Raw genomic sequence first — 22,346 nt, 5'->3', positions numbered from 1 at the left:
GAAACGGAACAGAGGTTTTCGCGGTGAAAGGAAACTAAAACCGAAACGAAAAAAAAAAATCACAGCATATCCACGGAGTGAATGATGATGAGGGGGCGAAGCTGCGGAGGTTCATCGGTAAACCGTGAATCTTCCGTGAATTCCACCCAGTGCATCGTCACCGACGTGAGATCGGGCGCGTTTATACTAAAGGTTCGATGAAAGTTATGACGACTTGCAGCTCAGTTTAATTTTACATCTACGCTGTGAATTTTCATTGTTTAGAAAACCATTGCTTTAGGACACATCTGGCGTCTTTCGTTAAGCAGCTGGCGTCTTTTCGTTTTGCTTTAGAAACATCTGGCGTTCTTTCGTTTTGCTTTTAAAAAACGTCTGGCGTCTTTCGTTGGTTTATTTCGTCAATCAACGGTGTTTTGAACAAAATTTTTATTGTTTAGTCACGCACAGGAGAAATCTCACCAGGCCCTACCTTGGAGGTAAACAATGGCTGCTAATGGGAATGAGAGACAGAAAAAGTCGCTTTTAGATAACACTTACACTTCTAATTCTACTAACGTTTCCTACTGGAACATACCAATGGCTGCTAATGGGGAATGAGAGACAGAAGAATTCGGCTTTTAGTTAACGCACACGCTGCGAATTTTTAATTGTTCAACAACGCACAGGAAAAATCTCCCACCGGCACCACCTTGGAGGTCAAGATCTGGTACTAGCGTTACGACTGGTTACGCACTACGACTACGAGGGACGAACGGGTGCTGCTTTAAGGAGCTTCGCCCCTAAAACATTTCGTTCCAAGACCCTGACCTGGAGACACCTAAGGCCTTGATATGTTGTAACACACGCGGAGTAATGTATTGAGGGGCGCGTGGCATCGACACTGCGTCTACATAAACATAGCCGGATTTAGAATGAGCGAAGAGAATGTTGCAGTTTTACAACGACGCTTTATATGTGTGATATTCCCGGATTTCTTCGACTGCAACGCCATTACAGTGGACAGAAAACCACCAACGAATTCAAGCAAAAGGTGGCATTGCATGCATGGGAAGCACAGGCAATTGCAATTCTATAAATGGACGGAAACACACTTCAAGCTGTCGATCCAAGAATGGAAACGCCGATCCAAGAAAGAAATCCAAATGATAAATACGGTTATTAAATTAAGCATAGCTTAGCTCTTGAATACGCCGCTAGGAGTTTCGAAAAACTTTTGAAGCGATGAAGTTTGGTATATGTTTCAGCTCCACTTACGGGAAAGCTGGGGACGGGCGAAGCATGCAGTGTGCGCCAGTGTTTCAGCTTCATTGCCCAGGCGTCGGCGCAGTCTTTCTCGGGCGAGCGCCCGCTCTCGCACCTTCCGAGCTTACAGTTCAGCGTCCACCGCAGAGAGGGCGTTTCCGGAGCCAACGCGCGCCGTTCGCTCTCTCGCGCCACTTGCGCGTGCTGATTTGGCGTCAGCAAAGTGCCGGTGGGAGGAGCAATCGCGCCCTTGCTGAGGCGTTGGCGCCCTCTCTTGCGTTGAACTGCTTTTAATATTTTAGATGAGAGGCAGACTTGCCGCTACTTTTCTTCGTGTTAGACACCGCAATATGCGACGAAGTATGCTTTACAGCAGAACACTTGGCATTTGAAACCAACTTTGAGACGGAATTTTAAAAAAATCCTGTTAATTAGTGCGATTAAATCCTGATTATTCCACTATTTTGAATTCGTTTAAATCGTTTTATTTTATTCTAAACCGGTTTTGACTAATTATACACTGGTTTTTGACCATAGTTTGACAACATTATTTGCCGTGTCAATGAGATGAGACGCCGACAAGCCAAGACCCTAAGGCGCTTTGCCCCAAAAATGGTTGACAATTCAGCGTACAATGCGCTATACTAGGGGAGAGCGCAAACCATCCAAACGCTACTCATTTATTGGAATTGTTACGTGTTGTGCATCGCAGGAAAGGTAAGCGGTTCACTAAAAAATTACACCATCTCCCGCTAAATGGGACCATGAGGCTATGCGAAGCCGGAGCACTTGCACGATCGCGTTCCGTTGGCGTTCGTTGGGCATGCTACCGACCTCGCGTCGTGGAACGCGAAGAGGGACGCTACGCGCGTCGTATCTTCCATCTAGCCTGGCCGTTAATTCTCACAGGGCGAGCGGGGAACGCGGTCGACAAGCGGCGAGAGGGGGGCAGCGTAGGAGAGGAGAGAGAAGGGGAGGGGACGCGCATGCGCTCGAGCTCTTCGCGGCGTTGCGCAGGAGAGAATTTCGGCATGTCTAGCCCGCGTTTCAGAGGAAGATTGGAAAGGGGGAGGGGAGAGGGGTATGGGAGAGGGGTAGGGAGAGGGGAAGTGGACAGGGGTATGGGGAGAGGGGTAGGGGAGATGGAAAGTGGAGAGGAGGTGTGTGGAGAGGGTATGCGCATGCGCAGTAAGGGTGGTCACGCCGCACACCACCACCACCACCGGTTTGAGCTCCGCCTTAAGATACTTCGCATCTAATAACAGTTGCTGGGGGTTCAAGAGGAATCGAAACTTCGGCATCATTATAAGGCTCGTCATCGTAGTAGACTCGGGATTAGATGTGACCAAGTAGGCTTCTGTAACGTGCATGCAATATCTAAGCATACATGTGTTCATTGCACTTCGCCGCATCAGAAGTGCGGCTGCCGTGACCGCGAATAAGTAAAATTATTCAAAGTATTACGAGCTGCACTTGGTTAGTGTGCTAAGCTGTCACTGAATAGTAAAGCGGCCTTCCTACTTGTGGCCGCTCAAGGAAAGTGCCTTGCCGGCGGTATTGCCGCACAACAGCGCATGGATTCGCGAATGGAGCCAACTCTACAAGGTTCTTAAGTAAGGTCACTCGTTTTACTGACAAGAGTGGCACAAGTTTCCCTATTTTTTGTTTGTAAGCTAGGAGGCTAAGGTTTTCACCAACACCATTTTGGAAAGTGAAGAGAAGACATCAGTGAAAGAAGCACTGAACTATAAAATAAGAATGAGAATATTAAATATTAAAGTCTCTCTTTAGCCTAATGACGATGCCTAAAAGGTTAACAACTGCCTTACAAATAAGGCAGAAGACTTGCTAATGATGGACGTTTTTCGTGACGGACGGTGTGTAAGATCAGACTATAGGCCATGCGCAAAGCGCCGACGACGCCATCTGCCGCCACGGCTCGGAAGCGCTGACGGGTCCCGGCGAGCAGTGTTCCCGCGAGCGTCTACGGGAGTGCACAGATGGATGTGTTTTTGTCGTGATTTAAGGACTCTGTCGGGCCTCAGCGATGTCGAAAAATAACTGCTGCGTTGTCGGCTGCTAAAACACACAAAAATATCGCAGGAATGCACTTCTACAGGTTTCCGGTGCTATTTCATGAGCAAGAGCGACGACGGCGGTAGATTGCGGCTGTACGACGTAGAAAGTAAGCAATCGCGCTTTGTTAACGGCAGTGTTGGAACGTTTACCGTGTTTTTATTTCTCCATTTATGTCGCTACGTATTCAGCGAACGCTACTACGTTTACACTTTGTCGCCTCGCCTGCATTGTAGACGCTACAATGCACATGAGGTTGTTATTAGCGATAAGACGCGATGCCTAGGCTCTCTTGAAAAACGAATGGCGCGAAGCTCAATGCCAGAGAATGTGGGGAAGGTGACGGCTCCTTTACAAAAGCGCCGTGGAATCACACGTGTGCTGGACGAAATCGACTGCATTCTACCTATCGATGGCACTGGAATGCGATCATCGGTGCAGAATGTTCGCTGTGCGCTTCTGCACCGATGATGGCAAGTGTATCGTTTATTTTTTCACAAGTTTATCGTGCTGGTTTCAAAGTTTTACCAACGCTGACTCTTCGCGTGGCCGCACCTGTGAAATCTATACGCCGGTGCGACAGCAATCCCTCAAAATCTACTATATAAACAAATGGCACGCAAACGAAGCTACTGTGTCCAGAAAAAACGTTGGTTCACGCGTCAACGCATGCAGGCATTATTGATCGCGACGTCATAACGAAGGCGGTGTACTTACGATGAGCTCCACTTCGTAGGGAAGCTTGTTGACGCTTGTCTCTGGCAAACACTTGGCGCGTATGGTCACGTACATTGTCGTCCCACACAGCTTTCACATGGGACACGTGTCCACTATTATAAAGTGCGGCTCCTTTGCACACACTATCGCCGCAAAAGTAATTATCTGGGACGCGCACAAGCCCCAAATCGCACGCGCGCAAATGAAGCGTCTGCTACGCGACCCACCAGCGGTTTCAACGGCCGCCGCTACGCGGCTTCCAGTGGCGCCCCCATAGGCGCTGCGCATCGCGGATAGTGAACTATAGATCAGACGCAAGCTCCAACAGAGGCCAACGTTACTAGAACAAACTCAGTTTAAGAGCTCCGCCGGGGAGGCGGTCCGCGTGGCGGTCGTGAGAACTAGTGGCGCAGCAGTCACGTCTAGCTCCCGCGGCTGGCGCTTGTTGCGATCGGCGCTGGCGATGTACGAGCGCACGTGGGTTACAGCGATGTATGCGCTTTGTTCGCTCGTCATTTTTGCAAGTGTTCTTGACCAGGCTTAGCGTCTTGTACGAAGACACGTGCATGATGTATGAAGCGTAACGAGGACGAGCAGATTCACAGTGCGGTATGCCGACTCGCTTTGCGCTGGGGTGCAAGAGCGGCTACCGCAACGACGACTGCGCTTCACGACACTTCTTCGGACCTCCAAAAGACCCTACGCCATTCAAGTTTTGCATCACAAAGATAGAAAGCTTACTGCGAAATGCAAGGTCTGTGACGTTCATTTTGAGAGTGAAGACATTCTAAAGCACTATCGTGGTGTCGTTGCGGGTCGAGAAGTTTTGATCCCACGTGGAAAGTGGGAACTCGCGCCCGGTGCCGTGCCGCGCTTGTTCCCAGCACTTTCACCCCACATTTCAAAGTCAAAATGTTTTGGACCAAGGCGCAACCCCCCCCCCTCCCAAAATGCACGGCGTCCGGCGAAAGCCCAGTGCCCAGTTTGAAGGAGCCGCCAAAAATAGAACAGCAAAACGAAAGGCAGGCTATTACCTATACGGTACCGAGACTGAGAGTTGCATCACACTGACATTCGATCAGTTGTCAACTGTCGCTATGCCTTCAAAGGAGTGGATTTTCGAGAGATTTTACGACGAGGTATCGAACAAGATGTGCGGAATATTTTACACTCGCCGGCTCGGGAACGGCGACTTACATGTGCAAAAGATAATTGTAGTTGACGAACAGTTTAACTGCGTAGTGAACGGCTACATGCAGCACGCAACGCAAACGGTTGTCGTGCAGTGTAAGAAGTGCTGCGGGCATGGAACATCTGCTCGGTGAAGTTGAAAAACTGAAATTGTGCGAAGGAGTCAATACTGACGACTCTTCTAGCGACAGAGTACGCGCGAATAACCGCTCGGTGCTCACATCATGGCCGATCTGTTCGAATTGTTCAAGGCACCGCAGAAAGATGCGACACCGAAAATATAACTGTCCGCTGAAAAAACTGCTCAGAGACGACATCTGTTCGATGTAATCGCACACAGAGATTTCATTTACAGAGTTCTCGTAAAATTTCCCGATTTTGGGTCAGTGTCCCTTAACTGTCGCGAAAACGTGTCTTGTAAACATTGCAAAGCATTGGTGATGTTATTCGACAGTTTTTTTTTTAAATAAATTGTAGACAACATGAGTACTGTTCTTCTAGAACGTTTTTGTATCTCGAGTAAGTACCCTTCTTTGTACACTATAAAGGCTTTTACAAACATGTTGCGTTGTTCTTAGTCTAGATAAGACGGCAGCGGCTAAACTTGTGGTGTTAGTTATAAAAATTACGCTGAAAACCCCGATTCGCTTAGAAACTCCTATGATTGGAAGTTAAGCGCAATGTAGACAGCTCAAATATAGACCGAACATCGATTCTTAGCCAATCAGTGAACAACGCACGCGGGCCAATGCATACAGGCGAACTTACAAATATCCATCTATAAGTAGTCCGCAAATGAGATGCGCGAACGTCGAACGGAAGAATGATAAATGTGTGAGTTTGCCACTAGTACAATAAGAAAGTTGCCGCGCAGTCAGGGGTGTAGGCAGAAATTTTTTTCGGGGGGGGGGGGGGGTTCACCTCCTTGATTTGAAGTGGGGGCCGGGCAGGCTGATGTGGTCAAGTGTCATGTTAGGCTCTGTATGCCATAGCAAAAACGAATTTCGGAGCCGGGCACGGGCCTGGTGTGCCCCCCCTCCCCCCACTGGCTACGCGACTGCACGCAGTTGCTGCGAGCAACTGCGCGATGAGCCGCAGCGTTATGCCGTGGCGGCAGACGACGCGCCGATAGTGGCGCAAGACAGGACTGCAGCGCCGCTAGTTCTCGCGACCGCCGTTCGGACCACCCTCCTCCGATGGCTGAAATACGGAGCTTTGAAACTGCGTTTGTTCTATAGTCGGTGACAAGCTAAGAATAAAAAGTAAACTGTACCACTGTCCATTTGTATTATGCGCGTCCAACTACGGCCGCTCTTTACCATGACGCAGGGGCGTAGCCAGGGGGGGGGGGGTTGGGGGGGTTCAAACCCCCCCCGAAATTTTTCAGTTTTGCTTGCGTATATATACACGCGCACATACAAACGCACGCACGAACACACATAAAGTAGGGTTGAAACCACCCACCCCCCCCCCGAAAAAAATTTCTGGCTACGCCCCTGCCATGACGTAATGGTTAAGACGAACCAATGAAAAATGCAACACGGCGCTGTTCGCGACGAGAGGTCAGGTACCGCTGTACCGCTTCATCGAGACCGAGATCCGTCAATTAGAATTTCCTGCGGCGTTTGTTTCTTTCAGAAGAAGCTCGATCCTTCCTACTGTTATCCGCACGTACCCAGCATCATCCTCGCCGGTCGTCATTCGATGCAGTGGAAGCCTGTGACTGTGTCGCATTTCAAGTGCACCGAAGCGGCAGTAGCTCGGAGTGTTTGACAACGCTTTAGCGCGTTCTGTCAATTCGGCAGCGTCAAGTTGCAACACGGCGTGTGTTCCCTCCATCGCTCGGACACACCAAGCATATCGCCTGAGGGTGACCACATCGGCGATTGTCGTCGCGTTCATTCATGTGCAGTGAAGTGAAAGTGAAGTCGGAATGTGCACGTCTATGTACAATTTACTGCCCGCAAGCGCCATGGCATTAGCGTTGCCACATGTCCGTGTGTCTGTGTTACTTGGAGCTCGCAACGTGGGAATGTTGGTGATCTATTGTGATATGCGGCGTGCTCTGTGCCTATAAGAGTGACGTATGTACGGACGAAGCGTGAGAGAAAGGAAGCGACCAACATAACTCGTTAGCGCAACATATTGCGAAATTAACAAACCAGGTGTGGAGAATATGCAGTGGTGTGTGCATTATAAGATAATTGTGGTCAGCCGGTGCGTGTGTGATCATGTGACGTGTGCCTATTGGGGCAGTTGCGTCGTCTTAACGGAATTCAATTCCGCCTGCCCAGAATGATGTGCTAGGCTGAAATGGCAGTCCCGTAAGTTTCACGCTCGATGCACGAACGCCTTGCAATGAAAAACGCCATGCGAGGTAATCGTTGTCTACAAACCGCGAAATGATGCGCGCTACATAATATCGCTGTGACGCAGGAACTTTCGAATGCATAGATCGTGATCTTAAGTGAAGTGACGCCGCTAAAACTATTATTGAGTGAAAAAATAAAAAAGCTTTTGTTGTTAATGGCATTGCATTATACTTTGCGATATCATATTTGGAATTCTTGCTTTTGTCTAACGTGCATCTTTTGCATTTCGCGTGTATTCTGTGCATTACGCAGTGATAATTTGTTTATATTAAAGGGGTCATGAAGCAACACTTGGGCTTGTTGAAAAAACACAACCTGCGGAAAGCTGTCACGGCTATGAACTGCTCAGCCCAATATTGCAGTCGCGCGCGCCGCGTAAAGGCTACAAGCAGAACGCGAAGTTGCTGTTTTCTCAGGCGCCCTCTTTTCAAACAGAGGCCGGTTCTCACTCTCGTCGGTGGGCGGGGCGTCTGCCCGTTGACGTCGCGATCGGCCTGTTCACGTAGCAAAAGAGACAGCATCCTCATTGGCCGATAGCTCACATAAATAGAGACCGGCGTTCGGATCAGATGCGCTTCCTGCTGCGGGGTGCCGCCACTTGCCGGCGCCGCACTCCTCAGTACACGGTAGCCGCACTGGCGTACGCGAATCACAGCGGGAGAGTGATCGCGTTTCATGACGCGCGCTGACGTAACTTCTTTCCTCCGTGCCATCCCTCCCTATGTAGCTTCCAGTGCGCTCGTGGGCACGAGAAAAGAGAGAAAGCGCTGAGAGCGTGCGCCCAACCCCCGTAACTGCGCTCATTCTTGACGGATTCGTGAAATTTTTGCGGCAATCGATTCGGGGGGCAGTAAACTCCGATACTGAGGTCATTAGATCATTACTTGGAAAAGTGGTTCATGACCCCTTTAAACTACAGTAAACTCCCGTGAAGCCTATAGTCCATAGACCCTTTTTTAAATAAATGCTTATCCCTTCTTGTGAAGCCTCACCCCCTCACTATGCTTCACGAACAAATGAGGAGGGGGATCCGGAGAGGTGGGGCTTGACAATGGACGAAAGGAATGTTCTTACTGATTGTGTTCACCGGGATTATCTATGTATACATTTCTATGTTTTCCTTTTATTTCCTCGAGGATGTACGTATTCTTTGTATGTCCGAGTGTATACACGTGGTCTTTTGGCTACTCTTTTTCATTCTTACATTCTTTTTATTTTTATTTTTGTCTCTCTCTCCCTGCTTGGAGGACGATGCTATAAAAACGCATCGAAGCTTCGCAAATTTTGCCTTGATAAAGATCGGTCTCCGATCGAAACGTTGAGAAATATACTTTTTAGAAGCGTATATCCTTTTCCTATTTTGTCTTACGGCAGCCGAAGACAGCCTCTGCACAATCTACGTGTCTATATATATATATATATATATATATATATATATATATATATATATATATATATATATATATAATATATATATATATATATATATATATATATACCAAAACAACAAAGGGATTCTAGGTCCGGTGAAATATTAACAGAAACAGCAAACAGACGCGCGTGCGAAGCAATTTTTATATTTACGTTTCGCTCGGGGTCCGAGCGAAACGTAAATATATATATATATATATATATATATATATATATATATATATATATATATATATATATATATATATATATATATATATTCGCACAGGCACATACATACATAGAAGGTAGAGAAACGTGGGACCCCAACTTTATTACCTCCTGGGGCGATGCAGCTATGTGATGCATGTATAATAGATAAATCGAAAAATTTCAATGCTCAAGGGCTGAAGGGGTCGTGGCGGCGCCAGTGTGAGTTTTCGAAGCGGTAAAATTCCCACGTAAAGCCTTTTGTACACGCCACTTTAGCCGGGTGCATATCCTTGGCGTGAACATAACGGCAGCACATGCAATGACCCCCACAGTTAAACACCATGTGCGCTATACGCTTTTATTCCGTTTAACAAGACGTCAAATGAAGCATTGGTCTTTACCTCAAACATGATAACAAGCATGGCGACTACAGACGCAAATGGGATATTTACGGCAACACAACAGTCGAAATTCACGAAGGCAATCTCAGACCACTTCGCAATGCTTCGCTTTGAGTCACAGTTGCCATTATTACAGCAGCCAGTCAAGGAAACTGGAGGCGAAAGTTTCGTAAAAAAATTACAAACGATCTTATTAAATGTGATTAATGTCGCTCTTTTGTTTTATTAAATGTTAAAACAAAAACTATTCCTTTATTATAAACTTCACGTTAAGTCTGGCATTCTTTGTTTTAACACCTAAATAGGTACTGCGCAGAAACACCACCTTTGAGATGTACATCACATCTTCGTAGACTCCGAGATGACCGCGGCGGGAGGTGCGGTTTAAAAAAACAGATATATTGTTAGGCTGACGCTGAACTCCGTGCCTTCGCAATATTTTTTATCTAGCTTTGCATTCTTTATTGCAATATCAATGCAGTATTGCAAGGTAATGTTTATATGCGCGAAAATTATTGCTATTGTTTGGGGACTACTACCCTTCTAGCGTGTAGGCATGCAAAATATGAGCAATACGGCCTCGTGGGCGGAGCTTGTATTTATTTTTAGGCTGTTACCGACTATACTAACGTTGACAGAGACCATGTGCAAGTGAGAAAGAGAGCGAATGAAACTTTATTCAAAGGAAAAGGGGATCTTAGATCCTCTATGCCTGGGGTCCTACGTCCAGGGCTCCACTGGCCTTGGCCGCCCGCAGGACTTGATGCAAGAGCGCGAGCTGCACTCCTGGGTTGCGTATATGAATTGCTGGCGCCGCAGCGCACGCGAGTAAGAAAAGAACCCGGTTGATTCCTCCGTTATAGGAATCGGAATAACGAAAGTAAAGCGTGTCCTTACAGAAGTAACTGAATGTTTACTGTACATTGATATAAGAGAGTTTGCACAATGTATATTGATGTCTGGCAACTATGGCACCGTTTAACATGTATGCGCCCACTTTATGATTGGTGGTGCGTCTCCATCCCGACATCTATCGTCCATGTTAAATGATTAAGCACACCCTTCTGGTAGCCGTAGTAGCTAACGGTGAAAGCGTGATCAGAGAACGAGGTGTGATAGCCAGAAGAGCGTCGCGTATTGGACGCAGAACTTGGTCGCCATCCCGGGGCATGTTAAAATGTGATTGAAAACCACGACCGGACTAGAGGGAAACGCCAAGAGCGTCGTGCCCCCCCCCCCCCCCGGCCGCGATTTTTCTCGGGGCGAGCGCGTGAGTGGGGAACGCGGGGTTACAGCCAGGTGAGGCAGGCCCGCGTCGCAGAGCTATTTTCCGTTTGGATTAGCGTGATGCTTTGAGCAAGGCCAACACTTTTACGACGCTTGGGCCAATTCCCCACCTCGCGGTGTGTTAAGGCATTCACAAAATTGAACTTCTATTGAAAACGCGCCAAATGGGACGGACGTGTAACGCGTTGCAGGTGCTAATCGCGGAGGCCACAGTAATAACGAATTTCTTTACTTTCCCGCTCCCAGAGGGCAACATCACCCCGCCGGCCTGGAGAGTGGTAGATATAAAAGGCGCGTTTGTAAAGACTCTACAGTCTGTGACCGTGGCGCAGTGGATAGCGGGCCCGGCATCTGTTGCGGACCAAGCGGTCGTGGGTTCGTTGGCGGAACTTTTTTCTTTGCCATGTGATCGTGTAAACTTTTTCGACGTCATTTCCGTGACGGAAATACTTCACTGAAATCTTGGTGGACCCCGGCATAAAACACTTTCGTGTTAAAAAAAATGGCCGCTTATCTGCGTGCTTCGCTGCAAATGTCGTCTAAAGAGAATAGGAGAGGCGCTGCGTGAGATATGGACGCCATCTGGCAATACGTCGGGAAACATGAATGCTGTGTTGCGGGCTGGTAGTCCCGGCGCAGCAGCAGGCGAAGACCGGCGGTGACGAACGCGACCGGCGGGGACACCAGCCAGGCCGAACACGCGGTTTGGCGCGAAGCGCCGAAGAAGAATAACGTCCGCACTCAGCGAGTACTATCCACACACTCTTTTATTTACACGTCGCCTGGGTAAAACCGGAATGCCAGAGCGGCGCCCCATGGCATTCGTACAGTGCAATACTGAACCGAAACCGAAACTCAACAATGAGCTCGTGCAGAGGGCACGGAGGAAGGCAAGTTTCAGCGCAGTCGCATTTTCAGCGCTGCTTAAGAAACCAGGGTCTTTAGAATTACGTATCTATCTATTTTATATTAACGGAACACAGCACCTAATACTTACCTAGTGATGTTGCGCCTTAGATATGCGTAATGTTTGCTCTTTGATCAACAATGTACACAAGTATGAACCTAGTCAGCCGTTCAAGATTGCTGGCTCTTGGGCAAGCGGTTCAACTTTGGCCGGGTGGCTGAATCGAGTGTTGTGCCGACAAACAGAAAGAGAGAAAGACAAACCAAAATTTCTGCGTTTAAGTTCCCCAAGAAAGACTATCGTCTTTAAAAGAGACAGCGAGGAGAGAGCCAACGGTGGCCGCCTGGAGCTCTTGCTGGCTATTGGTTCTTCTTTTTAGGTCACGAGACTGAGCGCACACGCGTTTTCGAACGCACGCTCGCCCCCGCCACGCCGCAGATCCGCGCACCGAGGGCGCGTGTGAGTGGGTTTCAATAGGGTCATAGTTTCGATGAGCAATGTGGTTCCGACTGACAACGTGAAGTGCCTCCGCGTCCACCTGTGCACGTACGGCGACGCGCACGAGTAACACGTGAGACAATTATTACAGAATGGATCGGCGACAGGGAAACTGGAAACCCGAAAGCGCGTCCAGAATCATTGCCATGTTAACGTGATGATTAGTGGAATCACGTAGGTTTGGGTTTGTTGCTGTTCCATTGTCGGTGTTTTGTCCCGCATAAACGGGACAAAACACCGACGAATACAGGCGCTAACATCCAACAGATTTATTAAGACGAAAGTGTTTTATGCAGGGGTCCACCAAGACTTCAGGGACGTATTTCCGTCACAGAAATGACGTCGAAAAAAATTTACATGATCAGATGGCAAAGAAAAAAGGTTCCGTCACCGGGAATTGAACCCACTACCGCTCGATCCGCAACAGCAGATGCCGGGCACGCTATTCACTGCGCTACGGTCCAAGACTCTAGAGGCTTCACAAACGCGCCTTTTATATCTACCACTCTCTCGGTCGGCGGGGTGGTGTTGCCCTCTGGGAGCGGTTAGGTAATTTAATTCGTCATTACTATGGCCTCCGCGATTAGCACCTGCAACGCGTTACACGTCCGTCCATTCGGCGCTTTTTCAATAGAAGTTCAATTTTGTCAATGCCTTAACACACCGCGAGGTGGCGACATTAGCCCAAGCGTCGTAAAAGCGTCGGCCTCGCTCATAGCGTGACGCTGATCCAAACCAAAAATAGCTCTGCGACGCGTGCCTGCCTCACCTGGCTGTAACACCGCGTTCCCGCTCACGCGCTCGTCCCGAGAAAAATAGCGGCCGGGCTACCGGGGCGGCACGACGCGCTTTGCGTTTCCCTCTAGTCCGGCCGTATTGTTCAATCACATTGTAACATGCCGCGGGATGGCGACCAAGTTCTGCGTCCAATATGCGACGCTCTTGTGCCTATCACACCTCGTTCTTTGATTATGCTTCTACCGTTAGCTACTACAGCTACCCAAACGGTTTGTTTAATCATTTAACATGGACTTAGTCGTCGGGATGGAGATGTACCACCAATAATCAAAGTGGGCGCATACACGTTAAACGGTGCCATTAGCAGCCAGACATCAATATACACTGTGCAAACTCTCTTATATAAATGTACAGTAATAATTCAGTTACTTTTGTAAGGGCACGCTTTACTTTCGTGTTATTCCAATTCCTATGACGGAGGGATCAACCGTGTTTTGTTTTGTTTTTTCAAAGCGTCAAAGTCATATATGTGGGATTCCTTCTCCAACACCCTGGAGAAGGGATCCAAACTTGCAATAGAACCTAGATTGTCTGCTCTACAATTGTTAACAGTAGTCAGAGATGTTTCAATGTGTGCGGAAGGCAGTGATGTTTGAAGGTATTTCCGGCAGGCGTTGATGCGGTATCGCGGGCAAATCTCCCAAGGTCAAAAACTTTCTTCGGGATAATACGTAGCAGTCCTTCCTACAGACAATGAAGGTGGGTTTGTGGTTCGTCCGCAAGAGAATTCAAAAGTGAAGGCGAATGCAGCTATTATATAATAATAATATCTGCGGTTTAACGTCCCAAAACCACGATCAGCGTAATCTGCCACCATTACAGTGTTATTTCATGCACTATTCTCTTTGTAACGGCATTTATACCACTTGTTCTACTTATTTCACTGTCTTTGCTTCGATTTTGAAATTGAAATCATGTATTCTGTATTTTGCAAACATTTTTAAATTTTTTTTTCATTTCTAGCATTGCATAATAATGACCATGCTGTTATTGATGCTTTTGTTCCCCCTTATGTAATACCCTGAAAAGGGCCTTTAAGGGGCAATAAATGATGATGATGATATGATTATGAGAGACGCCGAAGTGGAGCGTTCCGGAAATTTTGGCCACCTGCGGTTGCCAGTGCAGCTATTGGATGTGCATTCTTCAGTAAAAATGATGTTTCACTAAAGAAAGTAAAGAGCGAAGCAAAAGATTATGTCAAAAGCTAAACCACAGCAAACTCGGTCGGGATATCCGCAGCAAAAGAGCATTGGTTTTTTAACTGTTCTTTTAAGTGAAGACCCATAAGTCAGAATGGCCGTTGCGTATCATCGTGTCAAAATCAGGTACAAGGCAAAAGTCTGTTGGCCTTTATATTCAAGACAAGTTGAAGTTACTGAGCATGGATGATCTGTTTTTGACGAATGATTCTTAGCAAGTGATCAATTATCTTCAAACTGAGTCTTGCAATAACTTGCGTGCTTTCTTGATCGACGTCGAAGACCTGTATTATTCCTTAACCCATAATGAGCTGCTTTCGTGTGTTCAAGAATGCATGGACGTTCATGATAAATCGAAATGGATAAATACCGTGTGCGTATTGTTGAAAGGGTTTCGTGAGTTTCTTTGTATTTCCACGCCATATTTTCCGAATGTCAGAGGAAACATTTTTCTTCAAAAATAAGGAATTCGCATTGGTTAATGCATTGCGCCCATTCTTAGCGGTCTCTATCTTGCCCGCGTTAACAGTAAATTGTGAAGACAACTTATCACTTCAATTGCCGAGGATGTGTACCGGTACGTTGACGATTGCCTTGTTTTCCTGGATACAAAGATACTTTAAAATGATGTGTCTCAGCTACTAGATGCTTTTACAAAGTGCCTTCGTACGCTCCTTATCACCCATGAAACACCGGGAATCAACAGCCCCAGATATCTGGGCATACGGCATACGGAATGACAACTGAACTGAATTTCGCTCGTCGCGACAGCTTGCTCTCTATGGGGGGAGCAATCTCGAGCGACGCCGCCACCGTCGCACACCCCCACGGTTGTAAAAACTGCGGGGCGCCTCGGGTCTGTGCCGGACCGCGAGCTCCCCTTTCTTTTTCCCTTGACGAGCATTGCTCTCTCTTTCACTCTTGCCACTTCGAGTGCACTGTGTGCACTTGCTCTACTTTCCTCTCTCTTGTTGGGCACAATAAACTTGACGTTGTTAGTGAAAAGACCTGTCCGCCTCGTACAACCCGGCTCTACAAGCGGAATGTCTTTGTTATTGTAACTGATGTGCTTAACGCAGACCTCGCCGATTCCGCTGCTTGTATGTATGTGTTCTGTGTCTGACGGCCGGCTAAGTAGGATGCGGCATACGTTGAAATTGCGCATTCTTATATGTGCCCGCGCCTCCGCACCTGCGGCGAAGCCGCTTGCTGTGGACGACAGAGTGGGCTCATCGCTCCAGGTTTCAGAAAGGGCTTACACGCAAGTTTCTGTGAGCAAAGCGCCCTTTTCGAAGTCGTGCGCGTGCGCGTTCACAGAATATACGCTGAGAGCGGCGAGCATGAGGTGATTGTTGTGGCTGTGGCATCGAATGAAGGTGGTAGACTGGTCCAAGACATTGTCTAGATGCCTGTTTGCTAGCCGCGTCATGTCGTCGACAGACTGTCTGTCGATGGAGTCGGCGACATGTCAGCTTTTGCGTTGGTGAGGTATAGGCCGTCAAGGCTGGTAGCCCTGGAAAGTGCTACGTAAACAAACTTCAGTGGCTGACGCTTATCCTATCGGCAGACTACCTGGGTGTATGTGGCCCTTTGTGACTTATATATATGTATGGCGTTTGCTTGCACAAGGGGAAAATATGTCCTTTACACGAGATATTTTTCTCGCGTACATCATAATTGTGGTGGTTCGCCTTACCACGGGCACCCATTTCAATCTACTGAGGGTTCTGCGGTAGTGATGTGCTTAGTCCTAGCTAGGACGACAATGCCTTCCGTGGACGTTGAAAATTCAAGCCACATTCGCACGAGGTTGCCCTGTTCGTCACGCTTGATGTAGTACCCATGTTTCCATTAATGAGGTCGTCACGTCGATGTTGGCCGTGATTATCTACTGCTTACCGATTCTCAGGCAAATTGAGGCCGGCAGGCCACCCATGTCACTTGCGTTTTTCTTTGCCACCTTGGTCAGAGCATATCTGTGTACCTGCTCGTTCTGAACGCCAATTCTGTCTTCGCATGCGCGATGACATAACACATTGTCCGCAGCGTCGAGGCAAAATGCGTTATAGCGCACGACGTCCGTATTGCTTTGGTATAGCCTTATATCGCCAGGGCGCTTAGCGGCGGCTTGTTCACGTGTCACAAAGGGGCTCTCAATCAATGTGACGTCATACTCAGCCAGCATGAGGCCTCATAAAAAGTGAATCGAACACTGCATCATTATGGCGGACCACGTGGACGGGTGTATGGCAGTCGAACGTGTTCCAGGGGAATTCTGCCTTCAGCTCCCTCACTTGCCTTGCGTTTCAATGACGCGTAACAGTAGTCTAGTGGTTATGTTGCTCGACTGCTGACCCGAAGATCGCGGGATCGATTCCCGGCCGTGACGGCCGCACTTTAGATGGAGACAAAAATGCTTGAGTCCCGTGTACTGAGATTTAGGTGGACGTTAAAAACCCTAGATGGCCGAAATTTCCGGAGCCCTCTTTTACGGCGTACCTCATGATCGCATCATGGTTTTGGGACGTTAAACCCCAACACTTATATTATTACTTGCGCTTCAATCTGTATGTTCCCGGTTACTGTGTTGATTGAGGCAGTGAATCCCCTTTGGCACATACCTGCATAACATGAACTCAGGTATGCCGGTATGTGCCGCACGTGGCTGATGGAACGGCTTTCATACGTGCGCGACAGGCGTATTGCGTTATTCATGTCAGTACCAGTGAATCATGTTCGTCATACACCGATTCCATGCAATGTCAATTTCGGTATATTACAAGTTATGGAGACGACCAGTTGAGCGCCTCGACGTAGGCAGCTAGATATATAGATATATACGTAGATAGAAACAGCCAAAGTGCCCAAGTTTCGCTAAGAAATGCTTCGCATTTAAATTTATAATTGGGCAGGAGATAGTGATGTTCCTTGTATATTGCCGCGAGTCTTATATTTCATGAGTTGAAGCTTCACCCACAAAGACTGTGGGCAACGCGCTGCGCAGGCCTCGCCGTGATGTGTAGGAAGCTTCGCGATTGTTTTGGAACAATCCGTTAAGATTGCGCGCCGCACGAGAATGTTCCAGCTTTGTCGAGAGATAACTCCGCCAACAACGATATCGCTGGAAAGTTCGATAGCGCCTGTATAAAAGCCGACGCGCTTGACTGCTTGTCAGTTGATCGACGGTCGACGCTCTGTCCGCCGCTATCAGTGTATTGCTGTAGATTGAACCTCAGTTTCCCGGCCACAAGTTCGGCCAAATAAACAGTTTCATCTTGGACGTGCTGACTGCTGTCTTTGTCAACGTCACGACCACGTGACATCTGGTGGAAGTGCTGCTTCATGATCCGGACGCCACCGCGGGCCGCTGACCCAAGCCCAAGCCGAGAAGAAGACGACTCTAAGGACAACCAGGATCCTCGAACCAGCCGCCGGCAGAAGGGACTACAACCAGAGTACGGGCTCCTTCCCGAAAACACCAGGCAGCCGAAGACCATCACATCGACCGCCGAGACGATGACAGACACCCTGCCACCTACAACGGTAGTGATGCAACAGCCAAGGGAGCCACCGACTTTCCGTGGATCGTCGTTTGAAGACCCGGAGAGCTGGCTGGAGACGTACGAGCGAGTCGCCACCTTCAACCACTGGGACACCGAAGAGAAGCTGCGCCCCGTCTACTTCTACTTAGAAGACGCCGCGAAGACGTGGTTCGAGAACCATGAATCGAGCCTTCAATCCTGGGATCTCTTTCGGACGACGTTCCTTAATACCTTCGCGAGCGTCGTCCTCAAGGAAAAGGCCGCTGCTTTGCTGGAGACAAGAGCACAGCTACCGAATGAGACGGTCACTATCTACACGGAAGAGATGACGCGACTTTTCCGCCTGGCCGATGCTGCCATGCCTGAGGAAAAAAATGTCCGCTTCCTTATGCGGGGAGTGAAACAAGACCTCTTTGCAGGATTGGTGCGGAACCCACCGAAAACTGTCACCGAATTCCTAAAGGAGGCTACAACAATTGAAAAATCCCTCGAGATTCGGACGAAGCAGTACAACCGCTCAACCATGTCGACAGGCTACACCGAAGCGCACTCGCTAGGCACCGACGACCTACGGGAAACCATCAGAGCGATAGTGCGGGAGGAGCTGCGCAAGCTGTTGCCTTCAGCGCAGCCTCAAGTGGATTCGATCGCCGACATGGTCCGCGAGGAAATCCAGCAGTCGCTGGGCACCCCCGATGCAGCGCAGCCGCAGCTGCAAGCAATGAACTATGCTGCAGCAGCCCGACGCAACGCCCCCGCTCCTCGTCCACGTCAAGACGCCGCGCCGCCGCAGCAGTTCGGCCGCCAGACGCCGCCGCCGCCACCACCACCACCAACGCCCTACCGTCCTCCTGTCGCCCAGCGCTATGCCCCGCGCTACGCCCCAAGGAAGACCGACGTTTGGCGCGCCCCTGACAACCGCCCGCTCTGCTACCACTGCGGGGAGGCCGGCCATACGTACCGCTGCTGCCAGTACCGTCAGATGGGGCTACGCGGATTCGCCGTCAACGCGCCGCGCCCGTAGCCAGGCGAACGGCCTCGCGACATCGACGACTACCTCACCGGAACACAGTGGCAAGAACGACGACCTTCCCGCTCGCCGTCGCCCGGCCGCTACATGTCACCGCACCGCCGGCAGTACACTGGCCCAAACCGGAGCCGGTCGCCTAGCCCGTATCCGGAAAACTAAGGGCAGCAACCGATGGAGGTGCGGTTGCTGCACGACGAAATGCCGAAGATCCTCCGCGGCCGCCGACGACGACAACGCGAGGAGACCTGCAGAACACGACGCGAAGCAGACGAATCCCTGCCGATGAAACCTCGCGGACCGAAGTAGACCTGACGACGCAACGGGGAAGGAGCGGAACAAACCGACGTAGCCGTGACCCCACGCCACGACCTAACTGCAATGCGAGACGACGAACTAGCGACCTCGACGTTCTTATCGACGGCCACAGCGTCACAGCTCTCGTCGACACCGGAGCCGACTATTCTGTCTTCAGTGGACCGTTCGCCACCAAGCTGAAGAAAGTAAAAACCGCTTGGAGTGGACCCGAAATCCGGACAGCTGGAGTCCACCTGATAACGCCGATTGGTGTCTGCACGGCGAGAGTCACCATCAATAACCGGACTTATCCTGCGAGCTTTGTAATCCTACAAAATTGCTCTAGGGATGTGATACTTGGAATGGACTTCCCAAGTGACCACGGCGCCGTCATCGACCTGAGGTCTGAGTCGATAACGCTAACCTCAGACAAAGCGCTCCCGCCCCACGCGACGCCAGGGAACCATGCATTGAATGTGATAGAAGAGCAGGTGACCGTTCCGCCGCGCCCCAGCGTCATTATTTCCGTCGGCACCGAAAAATCTGCGAACCTTGAAGGCGTCATCGAGGGCGATCAGCAACTACTCCTGAACCGTCAAATTTGCGTCGCAAGAGGTATAGCCGAACTGCGTGACGGTAAAGCAAAGGTAGTGCTCACAAACTTCAGCCACGAATATAGGCACCTCAACATTGGTACGACGGCTGCCTACATCGACGAATGTGTAGCCGCCAGCGATGCTTTCGCCCTCTTCGATGCTGCCGAACCTGCTTCGACGAATAGAGGTCCCGAACCGGATTATGACGTCAACCCGAGCCTTCCGAAGGTCAAGCAAGACCAGCTCAAAACCCTGCTCCTGCAATACAAGGACTGCTTCTCGTCGTCATCGCGGGTCCGACAAACGCCCCTTGCTAAGCACCGCATTATAATAGAAGAAAATTCTCGACCACTCCGTCAGAGCCCCTACAGAGTTTCGACTCGAGAGCGCGACGCGATAAAGAAACAAGTCGACGAGATGCTACGCGACAACATCATCCAGCCGTCCAAGAGTCCGTGGGCGTCACCCGTGGTGTTAGTGAGGAAGAAGGATGGGACACTGCGCTTCTGCGTTGATTATCGGCGCCTGAACAAAATCACGAAGAAGGACGTGTACCCCCTCCCACGGGTAGACGACACCCTGGATCGACTTCACAACGCGACGTACTTTTCATCGATGGACCTGAAGACCGGCTATTGGCAGATCGAAGTAGACGAGAGAGACCGAGAAAAGACCGCTTTTATAACACCCGACGGCCTCTTTGAGTTCAAGGTCATGCCTTTCGGTCTTTGCTCGGCACCTGCGACGTTCCAGCGCGTCATGGACACTGTACTGGCCGGATTGAAGTGGTAGACGTGCCTTGTGTATTTGGACGACGTCGTCGTGTTTTCCTCGACCTTCGACGAGCATCTCCGGCGGCTTGAGGCAGTACTTCAAGCAATCAAGGCCTCTGGACTGACCCTGAAGCCAGAAAAGTGCTGATTCGCGTACAACGAGCTCTTGTTTCTGGGTCATGTTATCAGCAAGTCGGGAGTGCGCCCAGACCCGCGGAAAACAGCGGCCATCGCCGACTTCGCGCTTCCCACCGACAAGAAGGCCGTGCGCCGATTTCTCGGCTTATGCGCCTATTACAGACGCTTCGTCAAAAACTTTTCACGCATCGCCGAACCACTGACGCTTCTCACGAAGGCTAACGTGGAATTCAGGTGGGAAACGGAGCAAGTGCAAACATTTGAGGAACTTAAACGACGCCTGCAGACGCCACCCATACTTGCGCATTTCGACGATTGCGCCGATACTGAAATACACACCGACGCAAGCAGCGTAGGACTCGGTGCCGTCCTTGTGCAAAAGACTGGCGGGCTTGAAAGGGTTATCAGTTATGCTAGCCGGTCACTATCCAAGGCAGAAGCCAACTGTTCCACAACAGAAAGGGAATGCCTTGCCATCATCTGGGCTACGTTAAAGTTTCGCCCCTATCTCTATGGCAGGCCCTTCAAAGTTGTCAGTGACCATCACGCCTTATGTTGGCTAGCTAACTTGAAGGACCCTTCAGGTCGTCTCGCACGATGGAGTTTGAGGCTTCAAGAATTCGACATCACCGTCGTGTACAAGTCCGGACGAAAACACTCTGACGCCGACTGCCTCTCTCTCGTGCCCCCGTCGACGCGCCGCCTCAAGACAACGACGATGACTGCTTCCTCGGAACTATAAGTGCCGGCGACTTCGCCGAAAGGCAACGAGCCGACGCGGAACTGGGGGGCCTTATGGAGTACCTCGAGTGCAAGACCGCCGTTGTTCCGAAGGTATTCAAGCGAGGACTGTCGTCGTTTTTCTTACGGAGCGGCATTCTCCTGAAAAAGAACTTCTCGCCACTTCGAACGGACTACCTTCTTGTCGTGCCATCATCATTGCGACCAGAAGTCCTCCAGGCCCTACACGACGACCCGACGGCTGGACACTTCGGTGTTTCCCGCACGCTCGCCAGAATACAGGAAAAGTACTACTGGCCACGCCTTGCTGCCGACGTCGCCCACTACGTCAAGACTTGCCGAGATTGCCAGCGACGGAAGACACCGCCGACTAGGCCAGCGGGACTTCTGCAGCCAATCGAACCACCTCACCGGCCGTTCCAGCAAATCGGGATGGACCTACTGGGGCCGTTCCCGACGTCAACTTCCGGCAACAAGTGGATCGTCGTAGCGACTGACTACCTCACCCGCTACGCGGAGACGAAGGCCTTGCCCAAAGGCAGTGCCGCCGAGGTAGCCAAGTTCTTCGTGGAGAACATCTTCTTGCGTCATGGCGCCCCAGAGGTCCTTATCACAGACAGAGGTACCGCCTTTACTGCGATCCTAACTCAGGCGATCTTCAAGTACAGCGAGACGAGCCACCGCTGCACCACCGCCTACCACCCGCAGACCAATGGCCTCACCGAGCGTCTAAATAAGACCATCACCGACATGCTCGCCATGTACGTCGACGTTGAGCACAAGACGTGGGACGCCGTCCTTCCGTACGTGACCTTCGCTTACAACACGGCCGTCCAAGAAACGACGCAGATGACGCCGTACAAGTTGGTCTACGGAAGGAGCCCGGCGACGACGCTCTACGCCATGCTACACAACGTC

This window comes from Rhipicephalus sanguineus, chromosome 10 (assembly GCF_013339695.2).
Source record: "Rhipicephalus sanguineus isolate Rsan-2018 chromosome 10, BIME_Rsan_1.4, whole genome shotgun sequence".
Taxonomy (NCBI): domain Eukaryota; kingdom Metazoa; phylum Arthropoda; class Arachnida; order Ixodida; family Ixodidae; genus Rhipicephalus; species Rhipicephalus sanguineus.
The sequence above is the reverse complement of the archived record's forward strand: the minus strand, read 5'-3'. Positions refer to the sequence as shown.